Source organism: Theropithecus gelada, chromosome 13 (assembly GCF_003255815.1).
Source record: "Theropithecus gelada isolate Dixy chromosome 13, Tgel_1.0, whole genome shotgun sequence".
NCBI lineage: Eukaryota > Metazoa > Chordata > Mammalia > Primates > Cercopithecidae > Theropithecus > Theropithecus gelada.
Genome location: NC_037681.1, coordinates 80292057 through 80298800, shown reverse-complemented (window position 1 = coordinate 80298800; position 6744 = coordinate 80292057). Strand labels below are relative to the sequence as shown.

Below are 6744 nucleotides of genomic sequence, written 5' to 3'. Positions count from 1 at the left end.
CTGTTCTACAAGGCCCTGGTGAATGACCCGTTAGATCCTTTTTAAATATTATCAGTAATGACTTTGGAAGGCAGCTCATTCCACTACAGGACAACTGTTTGTTAGAAAGTTTCCCTTAAAATGAGATACAATCTGCCTGGTTCTAATATATGCCCACTGATTGCATCTGTCTTGCGAAGCAATCCAGAATCACTCCACTCTTGCACCTAGATAGTGTGCCTCCAAAACTTGAGAACATCTTTAATATCCCATCCTTCACTGCAGTTCTTCTTCTCATGTTTGTGGGACAGAGTTTTCTTATCTTTTTCCAGTCCCTCTTAAAAACACCGTTTTTTTCTCAAGGCCCTTCTTAAATTGCAGCACCAGCATTTTTAACATCATTGCCCATGGTGCCTTCCTTGTGAACCGCATTCCTGCCATTTACATCCCCATATTATCTTTGGTCCCAATAAAACCATGGATTCTGAGGGACCTATTCAATTAAAGCCAATAATATGACCAGGACCACGCTGATGACATTTGCTAGTCCTTCCCTGAAATAACTTTGGATTTATCATTTCTGTTTCAGAACTGTTTCTAGGGCTGTGTGGCAGGGCTTGAACTTTTGATGTGCTCTTTAAGAGCACCTAAATTTACTGAGTTAATAAAATTATAGACACTGATAAAGGCAATAATAGAGCAAGAAGAAGTGAACAATGGTTTCAGCCAGAGGGAGAAAAGGGAAGGTCACTCAGAGTAGAAGGCGGCAAATAGTTTCTGCAGACAGGAACGCTCTTTGGTGGTGGGCATGGAGTTATCCCGGAGGGCAGGCCCAACCAGATGGGCAGACCCACCAGTGTGCACATGTGACTTGAGGGGTGCTAAAACATTCCTAGTCCCCAAATATCTGTTATACTCCTCCTACTGCCGGAAATCCCCATGTAACTAACTCCTTTAGCTTAAGGCCACTGTAAAAATGTAAATGTTCTCTGGGAGAGTAAAATATGAATCCATTATCAACTAGTGACATCTCAGCTACACTTGACCAAATTAGAACTAGCTGGTCACTGAGCAGACTTCTAGAGGAATAGGCTACAAAACCGATATGTTTTAATTGAAGGAACAATATAGAAAGATAAAATTTCAAGACTTTGTGGTGCAAGGAGGTGAAGAGGAAGGATAGAGATAAGGATTTATTTGGTGGAAAGTGAGTTGCCTGAGACAAGCAGGGTGCCTCTGTGGAGGCCTGTGCAGCCCTCAGCAGCAGTGTGGATACTGGGAACTAGATGAATAAAATGAGAATGCTAAAAAGCAGCTAAAAAAGAACATGAATAAATCTCTTAGGTTGAAGTGCTGTGGAGGGATGCCCTGAGGCATTCTCTATCGAGCTTGGGCTCAGGAACTATGAATTGGCTGGGTGGGCAAAATGCCCTAGTTTTTTGATTTTTAATTTTAATTTCTCACTTCTGAATGGACTTACTTAAATTACTTCAGAGCTGTAAACTGTAAGGAGAAATTCATTTGATTCCCTGCTTTATTGCTGACTTTATTCTTTCTGATTTTCTCCATTTTATTCCTGGTGAGACCCCAAAAGGGTGATGAATTAGGAAGGGGAGAGGAGTTGGAGGTCAGCAGGCAGATCATCAATGAAAAAAAGCTGAGGAAGAATAATTTTCATATTCTTTATAATCATGAACTAGAAAGACTCTCTGAATTCCAATGTAAGAGAAACAACTTAATGTGACTTAGGCAGAAAAGGAGAGTGGATGAATAATAAATACATAAGTAAATAATAAAGAGTAGAAGGAGAGGATACAGTCAGGATGCCTGGATGCTGAGACCTTTATGTTGACACCTCTCTTTCTCTCTCTATCTCTCTTTCGCCTCCTTTTCTCCTGTTTCTCATGTGTGCCTCTTTCAGGTGTTAGGTTCATTCCTTCCTCCCACAAAGAGGGTTTCTCCAGTTGCAGGCTCACATCTTCTCAACCTCATGACCACATCTGAAATAGTTCCTTTTGTTGTTGTTGTTGCTCTTAGATCAGTTTAGGAAAAATATGAAAGAGCTGTGAATGGTTCCATTGGGTCCTAGGCTTATTCCCAGAATGATCACCAGCTCCGGTAAAGTGTGAGGCAATTAGCTTATTCTGGATTCAGTGTAACCCCCAAGGCCAGATAGCCGATAGCTGCTATCAGGGAAGGGGAGAAGTGATGTTGGACACACACACGAAGAATTATAACACAAAGGAAGATTGAGGGAGTCATTTAATAGCAGTGTACCTACAATCCTAATGGAAGCTGAGATCTTGGTGGGGTTTTTACACCCTCTAATCTAATTACAAAATTGTAAAATGGACCTTATTAGTCAGCTAGGGCTTCTGTGGTAACAAAACACAACAAAACAGGTAGCTTAAACAACAGAAATGTACCCTCTCATACTTCAAGAGGTTGCAAGTCCAAGATCAAGGAGCTGGCAGGGCTCTCTTGAGGTCTCTCTCCTTGGCTTGCATATGGCTGATTCTCTGTGCACGTTCATCCTTGGTGTTTCTCCCTCTTCTTATAAAAACACCAGTCATGCTGGACATGGGGCTCACCCTCAAGACATCAATTAGCCTTACTTACCTCTTTAAATGTCCTGTCTCCAAATATAGTCACATTGAGGCTTAAGGTTTCCAGATATCAATCTTCCAAGGGACACAATTCAGTCCATAACATGGATTAGTCTAGGTTTCAGTAAGGAAATGGACAAGCTGTGGAATGGTGTTTGAGTTTTTTCCCCTAAATTATAGAAGATAAGTATGAACCAGGGAAGACAAACTCACCTGAAACACATATATTTGCAATGCAAAGGTTGAGGGGCCTAAGATCATGTCATTATGACTGATAAGGCTACTGAAGACCAGATGTAGCAAACAGGCAAGACATTTTCCTAGAATGAGTTGGAAGTTTTGCCTAACAGTAAGACTGATTTTATATTCTAGGAAGTGTCTCCCCAAAGAGGGAAGCCCTAGTTTTCAGAGAAGCAAGTGCTTCTGTGCCAAGTTAAGGAATAATCTGTCTCTGATCCTGTCTGATGTATAAATTGGCCGTATATTTTTGGCAGTGCCATCATCCAAGAGCTAAGTTTTAAAAAATGTCTAGGAAAATATAATACTTATCTGCAAATGTGAATGCTAATGAAACCCTGTTGCTGGCTAATTTCCATCAGAGGAAATTGCTGCATATTCAAAATATCTATAGGTGGACACTGAAAATCATCATTGCTATTAAAAAGCAGTTTATACCAGAGTTCATGTTTGAACTAAAGTGAAAATTCTGTCTCTCTAATAAGAATATAATAACTGGTAGTCTCAGTATTTAATAGGAAGGAATGAAATTTGAGAAAACAGAAATAAAAGCTTTTTTTTTTTTTTTTTTAAGAAATCAACTAGATCTAGGGAATAATTACTATTGTGATCCATTGAAATAGAAGCAGCATTTGTTCACTTGGTGTGTAGTTTATTTATAATCCTCCTACCTATGAACACAGACTGCATTTGGGGTGTGTATGTACATGTGTGGGCAGCAGGGAGAGAACAAGTTGAAAGAGAATGAAATCAATGTATGAGGAACATAATTTAGGAATTTATCTTTTTTTAGTAATAGAGTTTGAAAAGTAAGATAAACCTGATAATGAGTTTTCTTCCTTGTAGCCAGGTTTGTGTATAAAAGGAAAAGACTTTCTCATATACAAATGCAAATCTATGTACCATGCCCCCGCAAATATAAGCAAGGATGTGCACATATGTCCCAAATTAATTCCAAAGCAATTTCAGACCCAGATTTGTGTTAATGCATTTAGCAAGTAATTAGTTGTCCATTCATTCATTAACAGCATATTTTAAAACTTCTTGCAAAACCCAACCTCCCCCCTCAACAAAGTGGCACTTCTAAGAAGACAGAAGGGATAGAAAATATGTCGGGTAAGATGAGAAAACAAATCAGAGAAAGAAAATTACATGTTAGCTGTAGAAGAACATTAGTCATAGAAATGGGATTTACAAAGAACACACTTTGATTTCCTTTACCTTTTCACACAAAAGGGGTGAAGTTGCGAATTGGAACTGCATCAGTGGATACTTTAGCATTTTATGATTCCAGTTTAGTATAATGTTTTTCTCTCGTGGACGTTATAATTTTTCTTCCATTTGTAAAGCGCTTTATAGTTTTCTAAGCAGTTTCACATAGAGTAGCTCATTTGTGGAACGAATAGCATTTATGTGGGATCACAATATTCTAATAGAATTGTGCAATTCGCATAATGAGTTTAACTTGTTATTAAAATGAATGCCACTTGGATAAGATTGAAGGGGAAACCAGGCAGGTCAACAATCTTGAGGTAAGTTCTGACCATTTTGGATTTGTAAGAGCTGAGGGTAAGAAATAAAGATACTTTGGGAGAATATGACCATAGATAAAATAAGTTTAAAAATGAAGGCTAAAGGCACACAGATGTCCTGTTCCTATTTCAAAATTTCACTAGGAGTTGTGATAGAGATTGCCAATTTCCATTCTCCTCCTTTTCCTCCTCTTACAAACACAGGCTCTGCATTACTGGATGTGCCAAGCTGGAAAACTGCACCACCCAGCCTCCCTTTCCCCTTCTTGCTTTTATTAGCCTACGGTTTTTGCAACATGCTGGACCTGACTCCAAGAAGATCTAGATAATGGAAGCTACACAGTAAAGATGGAGCAGAAAAAGATGGAAGGAATCTATGACATCAGTGTTCTGTTAAACACCTCCATGCATTCTTCTATTATTCCAGCCATTGCTAGATGACTAATTTTGCTCAGGTACAACAAAACAACTTGGTGAAGCCTGCCATGCACCTCTCCCTTCCTGATCTACAGAATCTCTAATCATTTTACCTTCACATGGAAAACTAATAGGAACTTCTTCAGCACCCAAGGAAGTGCAACCCATAAGTGTTAGTAGTAGTGTATGAAAAGAGTTAACACATGTTGGGAATAAAAAATACCCTTTCCAATGGGTATTGGAAATGTAGCCAAGATATCCATGCTTTCCTTTTTCTTTCTTTCTGTCAAAGAGCCCTGATATATTTTGCAAAAGGCTTATCTGGCCTCCCAAGGAACATTCCAACAGGTGATCCATAGTGATTTTATATAAATAAAGCAATGTTGTCCAGTGTTGTCATTCCCTTCTCTGCACATACACTCCCTCCATCTGCCATTCCTGCTCACAAATAAACGTCCTACATATTAGCCTTTGTTTCAGACTTCTCTTTCCAGGGGTCCCAGGTGATGACAGATTAAAATCATGCAGGAATAAACCAGTCCTGGATTGCCTAGCTCTGAGCGTTTCATTTTTAATATAAACAGGAGAGTTATCATAGCTTTCAGCTCAATAATTTATCTATTGATAAATTATTAATATTTATCTATGGTCACATTCTCCCAAACTAGCTTTTATTTATTTACTATAAATATTAATCTATTGATAATTAAACCAATAATTTATCTTTTGGTTCTATTTTATAATTTTTAGTTTTTGATTTATATTCTCTATTTCATGATACTTCATTCTTGTATTTTCCTTTAGTTATTTAGACATAGTTTTCTTCAACTCTTTGAATATATTTTAAATAGATGATTTAAACTCTGTTTAAAGTCTTTCTAGTAAGGACAACTTCTGAGTTTCACAGGCCAGTTTCTATTGACTGGTATTTTTACTGTGTGTGGGTCATACTTTCTCATAATTTTGCATCTCTTATAATTTTCAATAATATATATATATTTATTTTTAAATATTTAATTTAAAAATAAAGATTGCACATATTCAGTGTGCACAATGTGATGATTTCATATATGCATACATTGTGTAATGATTATCACAATCAAATTAACACATAAAATTATAAAATCAAATTTATATGTCATCCTTGTGTGGGGGCCATGCTAATCTTCTCTGTATCATTCTGATTTTAGTATACGTGCTGCCAAAACAAGCACTAAATATTGTAGTTAAACAATGTGGCAACTTTGAAAATCAGATTTCCTTACACTTTTCCCAGGGTTGTTGCTGTTGCTGTTTGTTATTTTTGTGGTTATTTGTTTAATTACTTTCCATAAGTAATTCTGTGGTATCTCTTTTATTTGTCCTGTGTGGACAGTTAAGCTTATTGGCCAGCTGATGATTAAACTACAATTCTCTTAAATGCACTGAACTAATAATTTTCCCTGCCTTCTCAAAGGTGGTTTTGTGTGTGTTGGGGTATGCCTTCAATGCTTTGCAAGGAGTTTGCAACTCTGCTTTCCTTTTTATTCCTGCTTGGGGAGATCCTCAAAGTTGGCTAAAGTTGAAAGAGTAGAGCCTTCTCAAGTATTTCCTGGGCATTTCCTAACCACATGTATATGGTGTTCTAGATTCCCAGGAATAGTTTAGTACTTTAAAAGTCTCCTATGAACAACTCTTTTCCTATTTTTTTCCCCTTGTAGTTATTTTTCTGGTCAGCTTCCTGTTTATCCCAGCTATTATCTCACCTCAAGCAGCTGCAATATTAAACAATTACCACTAATTATTTCCAACAAATACCATGGAGAAAAAGCTGTTTTTAGAGTGTGAACTCTGAGTATAAAAAATAATAATAAGGAAACACCATGCAAATTGGGGTTTCCAGGGAACTTCCAGATAAGTCAGATAATGACAATTCTGTGGCTATAGGACTTTTGAGGAAGTTCCCAAAACCTGTCTGCCCCTACCAACGGCTA

General features: G+C 37.6%; 1 non-coding gene across 1 annotated transcript; it reads right to left on the bottom strand.

The window, feature by feature from the left end:
* Nucleotides 1-5882: 5882 nt before the first annotated feature.
* Nucleotides 5883-5985, bottom strand: LOC112605418. The gene has a single exon (XR_003115416.1). It is a non-coding gene; the product is annotated as a U6 spliceosomal RNA (small nuclear RNA).
* Between the last annotated feature and the right edge of the window lie 759 nt (nt 5986-6744).